Here is a 15,995-nt window from a genome sequence, read left to right as displayed (position 1 = left end):
TCTCGCTCTCAGGGTTGTAAGTTCGAATTCCTCAAGCTGCACATTTGGTGTAGGGGTTAGTTAAAAATAAGATCTTAAAAAAAAAGACTTATCCAAACTATAAAGTCCTAAAACTCCCACAATAAGAAAATGAACAACCCAATTAAAAAATGGACAAACCTGAACAGAAAACCTCACCAAATATCTACAGATACCAAATAAGCATTTGAAAAGATGTTCAGCTGCCATTAAGGAATTGCTAATCAAAGCAACAAGGACCTACGACCCTACACCTCTTAGACTAGGGTAAATCTGACTTGGAAAACACCAAACACTGGCAAGGATACGAGAACTCTCATTCTTTGCTGGTATGAATGGAAAATAGTACAGCCACTTTGGAAGATAGTTTGGCAGTTTCTTGTAAAACTAAGCACTCTTTTATGTGACCCAGCATTTGCACACCTTGATAATTACTCAAAGGAGCTGAAAACATGTCCACATGAAAACCGGCACGGGAATGTTTGTAACAGCTTTATTCACAGTTGTCAAAACTTGGAAGCAACCAAGATGTCCTTCAGCAGGTGCATAGATAAACTGTGGTCTGTCCAGACAATGGAATAATAGTGTTAAAAAGAGATGATCCGGGGCGCCTGGGTGGCTCAGTCGGTTAAGCGTCTGCCTTCGGCTGAGGTCGAGACCCTGCGATTGAGCCCTGCTTCTCCCTCTTCCTCTCCCTTTACTGCTCCCCCTGCTTGTGCTCTCTCACTCTGTCAAATAAGTAAAATCTTAAAAAATACATATATAAACAAAAAAAGCCAAAGTCAGACATCGCTGGGGGCTACCAGGCCTTTGCTCTCTCCCTGACTGCTCATTCCACTTCACCATGGGCCTCCTCATCCTCTGTTTTTCAAGTCTGGCACATTCTAGCCCTAGAGCTTTGCCCATATGCTCCTGACACCTGCATGGCCCCCTCTCCCAGTGGCCCCCTGTGATGTTGCAGATGCCCCCTCCTTCATTCGGGATTATTTTTCTCCACAGTCCTGATAACCCCATGCTGGAACATGAGCTCTGTGTCTGTCTCCATCACCCATATATTCCCCTGGGTTACAAGATGCTTCCTGAGGCGTCAGTTTTACACCCCCATCTCAGGCGCCAGTAGGGAGAATGACCTTGGCCTAGAGTCACATTGTTAGGCTCCATCTTTCAGCTCATGGGTCCTTGGACAAGTCACCTGCCTTATCTGCCCCTACTGCCTTCCCAGGTGGGGAGGATGGTGTGAGGTGCGTGGGGAAGGGTGTGCTGTGAATGCACAGAGATGCATTAAGAGACCAGGTGTTTGCAGCATTACTCCCTGTGTGGCAAAAATAAAACTCCTAGTTGGTTTTAGCAACCTCAGAGGCTACAGGTTCATTTCTACATCTTTGTGAATCTGTTGCTAGTATTAGGTGGGAGTTTCTTACATTTTTCATGTGCCGCGGAGGATATGTTAGGGTTTTCCAGAGATGTGGATTATATATAGAGAGAGAGAGAGACATAAATTGATGTACATATATATTTGCTCTCTTGATTCTGTTGTATACATGTACAGGCATACTTCCTTTTATTGCACTTCACTGGTACTGCATTTTTATAAATTACAGGTTTGTGGCAACCCTGAGCAAGTCTATATCAGTATCATTTTTCAATAGCATTTGCTCACTGCATGTCTCTATGTCATATTTCAGTAATTCTCACAATATTTCAAACTTTTTCATTATTTTTATATTTGTTCTTTGATCAGTGATTATGATTCACTGAAAGCTCAGATGATGGTTAGCATTTTTTTAGCAATAAAGTATTTATTAATTAAGGTATGTATGTTGGAGTTTTTTAGACATAATGCTATTACACACTTAATAGACTAAACTATAGTGTAAACATACTTTTATACATACTAGGATACAAAAAAAAATCCATTCAGCTCTTTTTACTATAACACACACTTTATCATAGTGGTCTGGAACTGAACCCCCAACATCTCTAAGGTATGCCTCTGTGTGTGTGTGTGTGTGTGTGTGTGTGGTGTATAAAAGAGGGAGAGAGAAGGGGGGAGAATTATTTTGAAGAATTGCCTCATGTAATTGTGGGGGCTGGCAAGTCACAATCTAATCTGTTATGTATACATCACATTATTCAGCTATTGATGGACACTCAGGTTGCTTTCACATCTTGTCTGTTGCAAGTAATGCTGCTGTGAACATGGGTGTGCAAATATCTGTTTGAGTCTCCAGTGGTAATCTATTGTAAAACGATAGCATAACGATAGTAAATGGATATGCATATACATATACATAAATACATGTATGTATATATGTGTGTGTGTGTATAAACCTATATAGACAATACATATATGGCCCACAGGTTGGATTCAGGGAGAAGTAGATGTTGCAGTTTTGACTCCGAATTCTATAGGGAAGCAGGTTAGAAACTTGAGGGATTCTATGCAACAGTCTTGAAGAGAATTTCTTTCTTTTTTCTGTTTCTAAGATTTTTAAATGTATTTTAGAGATAGACCACAAGCAGGAAGGGCTGAGAGAAGGAGAGAGAATCTCAAGCGGACTGCGTGCTGAGCATGGAGCCCCACGCAGGGCTTGATCTCATGACCCTGAGAGTAGGACCCGAGCCAAAACCAAGAGTTGAATGCTTAACCAACTGAGCCACCCAGGTACCCTGAAAATGTCCTCTTTTTTGGGAAACCTCAGTCTTTGCTCTTAAGACCTTCAACTGGGGCACGTGGGTAGCTCAGTCAGTTAAGCGTCTGCCTTCGGCTCAGGTCATGGTCCCAGGGCGCTGGGATTGAGCCCCGCATCAGGCTCCCTGCTCAGCAGGGGGCCAGCTTCTGCCTCTCTCCCTGCTTGTGCTCCCTTTCTCTCTGTCAAATAAATAAATAAAATCTTTAAAAAAAAACAATAAATGTTAATTGCATCTAAAATAATTCCTCCACAGCAACATCTAGACTGGTGTTTCACCAAACAATGAGGTGCCATGGCCTAGCCGAGTTTATACATAAAATTAACCATTGCAGAGAAAAATGGACATGCCTCGTTTGACTCAACATCAAGGACTTGAATTATAATGGTTACCAAGTGCACTATATGAAAATGTAAAATACATCTTCCTCAGTTGCTGCTGTAAAGTGAATAATTTTTCAGTAATCCCTTCACATCTTCCTTGGAACATGAAATTGCTTATTTATTAACCAAACATGTATTTATTCCTCAAACATGACCTACTGCCCTGAAAAATAAGCCACACAAGAAAGCAATTTCCCCAGATTTCCCCAAATCAAGCAGTGAGACGTGTGGTGTAGAAAACAGGAAACAGTCCTTCCAAGTTATAAACCGAGGGCGGTAGATTTCTTTTAGCAGGCAGCCCTGGTTTTAAGTCAGCTGGTAACTAGCATGGCATATTATGGTTGCACTAAACTATGCCACTTCCAGTGGATGCCTAACTACCCACATTTGTCAGAACTTTATCGGTGTTTTATTCCAGCTATAGTATGTTTTATTTAAGGTTGACTTATTAAACTTTTTTGAATTATTGTACTTTGGGCTTCCATGAGAAGTCGTCAATTTTACATAAATATACATCTGACATATACAACACATATGTATACATATGACACACACACACACATATATATGTAATACATAAAATTTGGGCTAGGTTTGAAATATTTAGTCATTTCACCACATTAGATATCCGGATGACAAATAAACACATGAAAAGATGTTTAGTTAGGGGCGCCTGGGTAGCTCAGTTGTTAAGTGTCTGCCTTCGGCTCAGAGCGTGATCCCGGGGTTCTGGGATCGAGCCCCGCATTGGGCTCCTCCGCTGGGAGCCTGCTTCTCCCTCTCCCACTCCCCCTGCTTGTGTTCCCTCTCTCTGGCTGTCTCTCTCTGTCAAGTAAATGAATAAAATCTTAAAAAAAAAAAAAAAAAGATGTTCAGGTAGTATCATTAGCCATTAAGGAAATGTAAATTAAAACCACCCTGAGAAATCACTACCATCTATCACAATGGCTAAAATGAGAATTAATGACAACACCAAATGCTGGTAAGGATGTGGAAAAACTGGAGTATATCGGAATACACAAGGACCTTATTGCAGTTGGGGATGTAAAATGGTACAGCCTGTCTGGAAAACAATTTGGCAGTTTCAGAAGAAACTAAGCAGACAAGTATCACATGACCCAGTAATTGGACTCCTGGCGTTTATCCTAAAGAAATGAAAACATGTTCACACAGCAACCTGTGCATGAGTGTTCATTGTAGCTTTATATGTAATGGACAAAAAGCTGGAACCAGCCCACGTGTCCTTCACATGGGCAAATGCTTAGATAGACCATGGTCCATCCATATTATAGAATGCCACTCAGCAATAAAAGGGAACGAACCATTGATTCATGCAACAACCAAAGTGAATGAATCTCTAGAGAATTATGCTGAATACAGAAAAAAAAAAAGCCAATTTCAAAAGGTTACAAAATGTCTGATTCCACTTATATAACATTTTTGAAATGGTAACATTTTTTCCACATGGGGACAGAATAGCAGTTGGAGGAAGGAGGGAGGGGTGGTTCTAAAAGGGCAGCCCTAGGGATAGTAGTGGTGTTAGAACTGTTTGTAATCTTGACTGCGGTGGTGGATATGGAAACCCATCCACATGATAAAATTGTATAGATCTTAATACATACACACAAATAAATGGATACAAGTAAGCCTGCGAAATTCTGAATAAGATTAATGAATTGTGTCAATGTCAATATCCTGGCTGATATATCTCAATAAAGCTGGGGAGAAACATAAAACATAGCAGGAAATGTGTGTGTGTGTGTGTGTGTGTGTGTGTGTGTGTGTGTATCTATCTCCTGGTTTTGATATTACATATCATTTTGTAAAAGATTGCCACTGGAGACTCAAACTGATATTTGCACACCCATGTTCATTGCAGCATTACTTTACAGTAGAGAACACGTGGAAGTGATGCAAGTGTCCATCAACAGATGAATAGATAACGTGATGAATACACACAATGGAATATTATTCAGCTTCAAAGAGGAAAGAAGTTCTGATGCCTGGTACAACATGGATGAACCCTGAGAACATTATGCTGCGTGAAATAAACCAGACTAAAAGGACAAGTATTGTTTGATTCCACTTATACAAGGTACCAAGAATAAGCAAATTAATAGAGACAGAAAGTAGAATGGCAGTTACCAGGGGATGGGGGAGAGGGTGGGGAAGTTAGTGTTTAACGGGGACAGAGTTTCAGTTGGAAGATGAAAAAGCTCTGGAGATGGATGATGGTGATGTTTGCACACGTCAGTGTAGATGTACTTAATGCTACTAAATCGTACACTTTAAAATGGTACGTTTTATCTCACATGTGTTTTACCACAAAAACAAACAAAGCAGGGGCGCCTGGCTGGCTCAGCCTATAGAGCTTGGGACTCTTGATCCTGGGGTCGTGAGTTCAAGCCCCACTTTGGGCATAGAGCTTGCTTACTTAAAAAAACAAAAACAAAAAAGGTTACCATTGGGGGCCACTGAGAAAGTGAGGAATCTCTCTGTATTACTTCTTGCAACTGCATAGGTATCAGCAATGATCTCAATAAAATTTTCCATTAAAAAACTTGAGGAATATACAATGGGCAAAAGATAGTCTCTTCAATAAATAGCTTTGGGAAAATGGGACAGCTACATACAAAAAAAATGAAATTGGACCACTTCCTTATACCATACATAAAAATAAACTCAAAATGGATTAAAGATCTAAATGTGAGACCTGAAACCAGAAAACTCCTAAACACGTAGACTATAATCCTTGGATATCAGCGTTGCCAACATTTTTCTAGGTATGTCTTAAGTAAGGGAAACAAAAGCAAAATAAACTATTGGGACTACACCAAAATACAGTGCTTTTTCACAGTGAAGGAAACCATCAACAAAATGAAAAGGTGACCTGCTGAATGGGAGAAGACATTTGCAAATGACATCTGATAAGAAGTTAATATCCAAAATACGTAAAGAGCTTCTACAAGTCAACATTGGCAAAACAGATGATCCTGTTAAAAATGGACAGAAGACCAGAATAGACATTTTTCTGAAGAAGACATCCAGATGGCCAACAGACATATGAAAAGATGCTCAACAGCACTCGTCATCAGGGAAATTCAAATCAAAACCACAATGAGATATCACCTCACACCTGTCAGAATGGCTAGGGTCAGAAAGACAAGAAATAACAAGTGTTGAGGGCATGAAGGAAAGGGAACCCCATGCACTGTTGGTGGGAATGCAAACTGGTACCACCGCTGTGGAAAACAGTATGGAGGCTCCTCAAAAAAATCAAAAATAGGATTTACCATGTAATCCTGTAATTCCACTACTGCGTATTTACCCAAAGAAAATGAAAACACAAACTCAAAAAGATAATCTGCACCCCTATGATTATTGCAGCTTTATTTACAATAGCCAAGATATGGAAGGAACCAAGTGTTCATCAATAGATGAATGGATAAAGAAGTGTGGCGTATACATTGTATATGCACATATTCATATATGAATATTAGCCATAAAAAAGAATGATATCTTGCCATTTGTGACAACATGGATGGACTTAGGGGTATTATGCTAAGTGAACTAAGTCACACAGAGAAAGAGAAATACCATTTGATTTCATTCATATGTGGAATCTTGAAAACAAACAAAAGAACAGAAACAGGGGCGCCTGGGTGGCTCAGTCAGTTAGGAGTCTGCCTTCAGCTCAGGTCATTATCCCAGGATTCTGGGATCAAGCCCCATGTCAGTCTCCCTCCTCCGCAAGGAGCCTCCTTCTCCCTCTCCTCCTCGATTGTGCTCTCTCTCGCTATCTCTGTCTCTCTTTCTCAAATAAATGAATAAAATCTTTAGAAAGAAAATACAGGAATGAATCATAAATATGGAGAACAAACTGGCGGTTGCCAGAAATGAAAGTGTTGAGGGAATGAGCGAAATAGGTAAAGGGGATCAAAAGATACAAACTTACGGGGGCCTGACCGGCTCAGTTCGCAGAGCGTGCAACTCTTGATCTTGAGGTTGTGAGTTCAATCCCCACGATGGGTACAGAGTTTACTTTAAAAAAAGGGGGGGGCGCCTGGGTGGCACAGCGGTTAAGTGTCTGCCTTCGGCTCAGGGCGTGATCCCCGCGTTATGGGATCAAGCCCCACATCAGGCTCCTCTGCTGTGAGCCTGCTTCTCCCTCTCCCACTCCCCCTGCTTGTGTTCCCCCTCTCGCTGGCTGTCTCTATCTCTGTCAAATAAATAAATAAAATCTTTAAAAAAAAAAAAGAGGTACAAACTTCTAGTTACAAAATAAATAAGTCATGGAGATAAAAAGCACAACATAGGGAACATAGCCAATAATATTGTGATAATGTGTGGTGACAAATGGTAACTACACTTATTGTGGTGAGCATTTGTAGAATTGTCGAATTGTAATGTATACAATTGTCATATCACTATGTTGTACACCTAACATCCATTAACAACGTTGTATGTCAATTATACTTTAATTTACAAACTTAATATGCAAATAATCAATCGATCCAAGCAGTATTGTGTGGTTTGGCTATATGATATAAGCATTTTGTTTCTGCCACAGTGTAAGTCATCTTCAAAGAATTTTTTAAAAGATTTTATTTATTTATTTGACAGAGAGAGAGAGAGCACAAGCAGGGGGAGCAGCAGAGGGAGAGGGAGAGGGAGAAGCAGACTCCCCACTGAGCAGGGAGCCCGATGCAGGGCTCAGGCCCAGGACTCCAGAATCATGACCTGAGCCGAAGACAGATGCTTAACTGACCAAACCACCCAGGCGTCCCTAAAGAATTTTTAAAAATATATATGAAGATCTTACAAATATTTGGGATGAAAATTCAAATAAACAATACCATGAGATTAAACAAAGCAAAGCTGCTGATCGCTTACTTGCATTTTCTCGGATGTTTTAAGCTACCATCCAGGGAAGCCAGCAAAGTGCTTAGGACAATGTTTACAAGGAAAACTTGTATTCATTTGGGCATGTTTGGGCTCTCCTGCTCTTGGAGGGAGGGAGTGTGCGTGCGTGTGTGTAAGAGATTACATGGTCCTTCTGGGTTTTCACCCCTGAAGAATCAGCGGGAGCATCAGTGGGGTCTGGTCGTTGTCTCAATCCTCGCAGCTTGGAACACTTGAACTTCTGGTTGTGTCACTGTCCCTCGAGGTCTGTAGGAACCATGCACAGCACTCTGCAGTCTGTAGAACTCACTACCTGGCTTTTGTACCACAAGCTGCGTAGAATGTCTGCTTATTAAGCTTCAGCTGGCTGTCGGCGCTTATATGAATTTGGGCAAATAAACACATGAGTAGGTGCATCTGCCTACTAGCGATCTCGTAAGATATGTTGGGTCCCTTCTCCGTTATAATCATACCTCAATTGCTAGAAGAAAATTAAGGCAAGCGGGGCGCCTGGGCGGTTCCGCGATTAAGTGTCCAACTTTTGATTTTGGCTTAGCTCGTGATCTCGGTTGTGAGATTGAGCCCCGCGTCTGGCTCCCTGCTGGGTGTGGTGCCTGCTTGGGATTCTCTCCCTCTCGCCTTCTGCCCCTCCCCCCCAAAAAATTAAAATAAAAAATAAAAAAGGAAAGAGGTTCTCCCTCTAGGAGCTACAGTCACATTGGGTAGCAAGACAATTCAATAAAAACAACTTAATTCATTTCTTCATTTATTCATATGAATTGCACAACTCCTGTGCCCTGACAGAGGGTATGTTCTAGAAAAATCAACAATGAATTTGCCCGTGCAGTGCTTCCCACCTGCGCCAAGCAGGCACTCTGGTAAGGGGGCTTTGCAAAACCCACGCATGGAGAATATTTTGGAGGTTCTGAGACCCTCTCAGGTGGAGCTCTGGAATTTATTTTTTACAAAAAAGTACCCAATGTTAGTCTTACCACATGGGGCGCCTGGGTGGCTCAGTTAGTTGAGCAACCGGCTCTTCGTTTCGGCTCAGGTCGTGATCTTAGGGTCGTGGGATTGAGCCCTGCATCGGGCTCTGGGCTCGGTGTGGAATCTGCTTAAGAGTCTCTCTCTCCCTCTCCCTCTCCCTCTGCTCCTCCCCCACTCATGCTCTCTAAATTAATTAATTAGATCTTTAAAAAAAGATGTCCACACAAAAACTTGTATGAGCATGTTATAGCAGCTTTAGTTATAATCGCTACAACTTGAAAGCCAACAAGTTTTTTTTAATTCTTTTTTTAAGATTATTTATTTATTTATTTATTTGACAGAGATAGAGACAGCCAGCGAGAGAGGGAACACAAGCAGGGGGAGTGGGAGGAAGAAGCAGGCTCATAGCGGAGGAGCCTGATGTGGGGCTCGATCCCATAACGCCGGGATCACGCCCTGAGCCGAAGGCAGACGCTTAACCACTGTGCCACCCAGGTGCCCCGAAAGCCAACAAGTTTTGAACCAAATGAATGGATAACTAAATTGTGGTCCATCCAGAAATATTAGCACTAAAAAGAGATGAGCTATCAAACCACAAAAAGACATGGCAGAACCTTACATGTACATTGCTAAGTGGAAGGAACCAGTCTGTAAAGGCTACATACTGTACGATTCCAGCTCTATGACATTCTGGAAAAGGCAAAACCAGAGGCAGTAAAAAGATCAATGGTTTCCAGGGGTTAGTGGGGCCGGGGGAGGGATGAATCAGTGGAGCACAGGGGGTTTGTAGGACAGTGGAAATACTATAACGATGGATACATGTCATTCCACATTTGTCTAAATTTCTAGAAAGTACAGCACCAAGAGTGAACCCTAATGCAAACTGTGGACTTTGGGTGATAATGTGTGAATGTAGTCTTGTCAGTTACAACAGAAATAACGTTCTGGTGGGGGATGTTGACAATGGGGGGCGGGAGGTATATAGGAAATCTCTGTACCATCTCAATTTTGCTGTGATCCTAAAGCTGGTTTAAAAAAATAAAGCTTATTTTATTTTATTTTATTTTAAGATTTACTTATTCATTTGACAGAGAGAGAGAGAGAGCACAAGCATGGAGAGCAGCAAGGGAGAGGGAGAAACAGGCTCCCTGCTGAGCAAGGAGCCCCACAAAGGGCTCAATCCCAGGACGCTGGGATCCTGACCTGAACCAAAGGCAGACACTTAATTGCCTGAGCCACCCAGGTGCCCCTAAAGTTTACTTTTTAAAACGTACAACATCAAGAGTGAAAACTAATGTAAGCTGTGAACTTTATTTAATAGTAACATATCAAAATTAGTTCAACTGTGATAAATTTCAGTGGTAACCAGTTTTCCACACTATGTCTTTTTTTTTTAAGATTTGTTTATTTATAGCACGAGCAGGGGGAGGGGCAGTGGGAGAGGCAGAGAGAAAATCCCAAGCAGACTCCACGCTGAGCATGGAGCTGACACAGAGCTCAATCTCACAACCCTGAGATCAGGACCTGAGCCAAAACCAAGAGTCGGATGCTTACCCGACTGTGTCACCCAGATGCCCCTTTTTTTAATGTCTTTTTTTAACTATTTATTTATTTATTTATTTTTAAAGAAAGAGAGAGAAAGAAATGTTCAACACTAAGGCAAGATGTTAATAATAGGGGAAACTGGAAATTATGGAGATCTTTTTTTTTTTTTAAGTAATCTCTATACCCAACACGGGACTTGAACTTACAACCCCAAGATCAAGAGTTGCATGCTCTACCAACTAAGCCAGCCAGGTGCCCCTGGAAACTATGGAAATCTTAAGGGGAGAGGAGATATATGAGAACTCTTGGTACTATCTGCTCAATTTTCTATAAAGCTAAAACTGCTCTAAATAAACTCTGTTCACTTAAAAACCATATGTCCAGAGACATGACCCTCACCACACACTGTGCTGTATCTCCTGTCATCGTCCTGTTATAGTTGGAATGAGGCACAGCGGGGGTTAATAATCTACCCAGGGTCACACAGTTCTGCAGAGCCGGCGTTACTTGCAGTCAGGCTAGCGGACCCTGGTGTTTGCGCCCTTAACCACTGCACTCTTCTGTCTGCTGCAAACACAGCATTGGAGATGGGGTGGGAGTTGGCCACCCATAGGTGATACATGAAACCGTGGAGGGGACGGGAACCATAGGTGATTATGTTCATGTGCGCTCAGTCATCTGTAACAAACAGTGTTGGAGTTTGTTTTTTTAGAAGGTCTTATCTCACCTCTGTTAGTTAGGGTTCTCCAGAGAAACAGAACCAGTCAGATGTGCACATGAATAGAAAGAGATTTGCTGTGATCTGGATCGTGTCCCCCAAATTCATGCAGAAGCCTTGACCCCCAATGTGACTATATTTGGAGATAGACCTGTAAGGGCATAAGTAAGGTTAAATGAGGTCATAAACGGGGGGCCTGGATCTATTGGGGTTAGTGTCCATGTAAGACTAGATACCGGAGTGGGGCACCTGGGTGGCACAGCAGTTGGGCGTCCGTCTTCGGCTCAGGGCGTGATCCTAGTGTTATGGGATCGAGCCCCACATCAGGCTCCTCCGCTATGAGCCTGCTTCTTCCTCTCCCACTCCCCCTGCTTGTGTTCCCTCTCTCGCTGGCTGTCTCTATCTCTGTCAAATAAATAAATAAAATCTTTAAAAAAAAAAAAAAAGACTAGATACCGGAGAGTTCCATCTCTCTCTTTCTCAGCAAGTTCCCCCCCACCCCCGCCCCATCTCTCTGCCTTGTGAGCACACAGCCAGAAGGTGTCCGTCCATAAGCCAGGAAGAGAGCCCTCGCCAGAAAGTGAGTTTTCTGGTACCTTGATTTTGGACTTCCTAGTCACCAGAACTGTGAGAAAATAAATCTCTGTTGTTTAGCCCCCCAGCTTCTGGAATTTTGTTATGGCAGCCCAACTGACTTTAAGGAATTGGGTTCAGGTGATTGTATAGCCTGGCAAATTCAAAATTGGCAGGCTGGAGACACAGGAAGAGTCAGTGCTGCAGTGCAGGCTCCCAGGTTGTCTGCTGGCAGAACCCCCCCTGCTCAGGGAAGGTCAGCCTCTGGTTCTCTTCAGGCCTTCAGCCTATTAGACAAGGCCCACCTACATTAGGAAGGGCAATCTGCTTCACACAAAGGTTACTGATTTAGGTAGATATCATCCAAAAACACCCTCACAGAAACATCCAGAATAACGTTTGACCTGGTATATCTGGACACTGTGGCTGAGCTGAGCTGACGCCTAAAATGAACCATCACATCGCCAAAATAGACTAGAAATGCGTGGGCACCAGATCACAGTTCACTGGACACCTTTGGCATGGACATACTGGCAGATTCAGTCTTTGTCCCAGGGCTCGGCAAGGGAGGTCTGTTTTCTCTCCTTTGCCGGGATGAAGCCGGCCACACGGAGTATAAACTCCAAACATCTACAATGTAGCATTTCTCCCCCTTCTGTTTGGGTAAAATAAGCAGGCTGTATGTGTTGGGGTTTGGCCCATGTTGGGTCCATTTTATCAAGGGTTTGTTAGAAGGTGATCTAAGGCAGAAGTTCTCACCCTCAGCATCACTAACGTTTGGGATCAAATAATCCTGTTTGGGAGGCCAGCTTGTGACCGTAGGGTGTGAGCAGTAACAGGGGCCTCTATCATCCAACACTGAGGATGGGGGCTGGGCTCGTTCCTGAGTGACACCTGGGGCTCAGGCCGTGGTCTAGCCTTTCCTGTAGTAGTCTCCTTGTGACAGACAGTCCAGTGTTCTTGGTTTCTGCTGTTTCTCTTCTTTTAGTATTTCACCACGACTGAGCACCATAGTAGTTGTATGTCAGTTATACCTCAATTTTATTTTATTTATTTATTTTAATTGTGTTAAGATTTTTTTTTTGAAGTTTTTATTATTTTTTTAGTAACCTCTACACCCAACGTGGGGCTCGAACTCACAACCCTGAGATCAAGAGTCACATGCTGTTCCCACTGAGCCAGCCAGGGGCCCTGGTTATACCTCAGTTTTATTTTTTNAGCACCATAGTAGTTGTATGTCAGTTATACCTCAATTTTATTTTATTTATTTATTTTAATTGTGTTAAGATTTTTTTTTTGAAGTTTTTATTATTTTTTTAGTAACCTCTACACCCAACGTGGGGCTCGAACTCACAACCCTGAGATCAAGAGTCACATGCTGTTCCCACTGAGCCAGCCAGGGGCCCTGGTTATACCTCAGTTTTAGAAAAAGAAATAAAAAAAGGAAAATACTCCCAGAGAAGAACAAAACAGACAAACAAAAAAAAAACGAGGATGAGAAGGGATGGCCACAGACTCGCTGAGGGCAAGTCCCTCCAGCCTCCAGCTGGGGGTCCAGGGTCAGGGGTAACCCTTCAGAGCATCTGCTCCTTTTCCTGGCCCTGTCCTCCCCACTTGCCTTGGGCACAAGTGCCAGGCTCTGAAGCCCCTACCACTGGTGGATGTCTGTGCCCTGATGTGGGGACAGAGACCCCCAGGGCCAGCTGAGGGCGGGACCATCTCTACATGTTGGAGGTACAGACCCTGCAGTCTACAAGACTGATTAAGTTATGACATTGACTAGTATTTAATCTTGACCTGCTACTGTAAACTATTCTGTATTTATATGACTTCAGAGACTTTTACGTAAAAAAGAACATCCTTCCTCTAGGTTCTAGCACCCAGTTCCAGCTCCAAAGGGTGGGGCAGATTTTTGTATTTATTTATCTGTTCTGTAGGCCTACATGTCCAGAATCCTGTTTAAGGTTTTATAATGCTTTCAATAGTTTCTGAAATAAAAGTAATTCCCATAGGGGCGCCTGACCAGCTCCATTGGAAGAGCATGTGACTCTTGGTCTCAGGGTTGTGAGTTCAAGTGCCACATTGGGTATAGAGATGACTTAAATAAACAAAACTTTAAAAATATAATAATTCCCATAAAAAAAGAAACTCCCACTGCTCTCTACCCCCTGGGGTTCTGACAAGACAAAAATGTCTCCAGATATCGCCAGGTGCCCCTTGGGGGACAAAATGGTCCCCCATTGAGAAGCACTGATTTAATCTGGCTTCTGACCTTCCTTTTTCCTTCACCTGTTCATGGAGGGCCATAGCAGGAGCGACCGGTTACCCCGGTCCTGGGGTTTGGATGGATACACACATGTGTGGCCAGAGGACCCTGCAGCAAGGCAAGGGTGTGACAACCAATTGCCTGTCCCACCTGGCCCCGCTCCATCCACCTCCTCCTTGCCTCGCCTGTACATTCTCTTCCCGTCTTTCACTAACCTCAACCTGCAGTGCAAATTAGGCCTGGGAGTGGCGTCTGTGAGACTGTGGCAGAACAGGTTGCCCAACCCTGAACTGGAGAAAGGAGAACCTGTCCCTGCCCAAGCCGGTGTTCCCAGAACGCCACCTGCACGCTCACTCGCGGGCGGACCTTGGGAAAGGAACAGGGGCGGGGCCTCCGTGGCTGATTCTCCCAGGAGAAGAGTTTCACTGTCTTGGGTTTATCTGGCGGTTACTTCTCCCTGGGGCTGCTCACTGGTTCGTCTAATGACTTGATTAACCCAAGACACAGTTCTGGGAAGGCAGAAGCTGCCTTTTAACACGTGAAGGTGATGACTGCCCCACGCCCATGAGGATGGCTGCTCTCCAGGAAACAGGAGGGAGCAAGTGCTGGCGAGCATGTGGAGAAACCAGAGCCCTCGTGCACCATTGGTGGGAAACAGCAGGGCCGTTCCTCTGACAATTAGAACTTGAGTTACCATATGACCCAGCAATTCCACTTTTGGGTACAGAACCAAACAAACAAAACACGGAAAGCAGGGCCTCAGATGTTTGTACATCCAGGTTCCAAGCACGACTGTTCATAATAGCCAAGTCGTGGAAACAACACCCATGCCTGTCGACACATGATAACAAAATATGGACAATATCACTGCAACTTAAAAAGGAAGGACGTTCTGGCACCTGCTACAATGTAGCTGAGCCTTAAGGACGTTATGTTAGTGCAAGAAGCCAGACACAGAAGAACAAATGTTGTATGCTTCCTCTTCCACAAGATTCCCTGGAAGAACCAAATTGACAGAGAGAGGCAGTGGGATGGTGGGAGCCAGGAGCTGCGGGAGGGGAACGAGGATCCAGGGTTTAATGGGGACAGTTTCAGTTTTGCAAGACAGAAGGAGTTCTAGGGGCACCTGGGCAGCTGGCCTGGTCCGTGGAGTGCCTTCAGCTCAGGTCATGATCCCAGGGTCCTGGGATGGAGCCCTGCATCGGGCTCCCTGCTTGGCGGGGAGCCTTCTTCTCCCTCTCCCTCTACCCCTCCCCCTACTTGTGCTCTCCCTCTCTCCCTCTCTCTTTCTCTTACTCTCTCTCTCAAATAAACAAAATTTTTTAAAAAGACCTCAAGAGTTCTGGCGACAGGTGGAGGTGATGATTGCACAACCATGTGAATGTTCATTAATGCCATTGAACTGGACACTTAAAAATGATTAAGATGGTCAGTTTTAGGGGCGCCTGGGTGGCACAGTGGTTGGGCGTCTGCCTTTGGCTCAGGGCGTGATCCCGGCGTTATGGGATCGAGCCCCACATCAGGCTCCTATGCTATGAGCCTGCTTCTTCCTCTCCCACTCCCCCTGCTTGTGTTCCCTCTCGTGCTGGCTGTCTCTATCTCTGTAGAATAAATAAATAAAATCTTTAAAAAAAAAAAAAGATGGTCAGTTTTATGGTCTGCATATTTTACCTCAATTTAAAAAAAGAGTCCTAAAGGGGCGCCTGGGTGGCACAGTGGTTAAGCGTCTGCCTTCGGCTCAGGGTGTGATCCCGGCGTTATGGGATCGAGCCCCACATCAGGCTCCTCCGCTATGAGCCTGCTTCTTCCTCTCCCACTCCCTCTGCTTGTGTTCCCTCTCTCACTGGCTGTCTCTATCTCTGTCGAATAAATAAATAAAATCTTTAAAAAAAAAAAAAAAGAAAAAAAAAAG

At 43.6% G+C, this 15,995-nt stretch overlaps 1 long non-coding RNA gene across 2 annotated transcripts in view; it reads left to right on the top strand.

The window, feature by feature from the left end:
• LOC117801851 overlaps positions 1 to 15,995 on the top strand; it is a 38,479-nt gene that overhangs the window by 4,628 nt on the left and 17,856 nt on the right. The window contains exons 2-3 of one of the 2 annotated variants that reach the window (XR_004624609.1): positions 4,972 to 5,187; positions 5,950 to 6,199. This is a non-coding gene — a long non-coding RNA (uncharacterized LOC117801851). Of the gene's footprint in view, positions 1 to 4,971; positions 5,188 to 5,949; positions 6,200 to 15,995 lie in introns of those variants that run through there. The other variant, XR_004624608.1, reaches the window with a different exon arrangement.

Source organism: Ailuropoda melanoleuca, chromosome 4 (assembly GCF_002007445.2).
Source record: "Ailuropoda melanoleuca isolate Jingjing chromosome 4, ASM200744v2, whole genome shotgun sequence".
NCBI lineage: Eukaryota > Metazoa > Chordata > Mammalia > Carnivora > Ursidae > Ailuropoda > Ailuropoda melanoleuca.
This window is presented reverse-complemented; position numbering and strand designations above follow the sequence as displayed.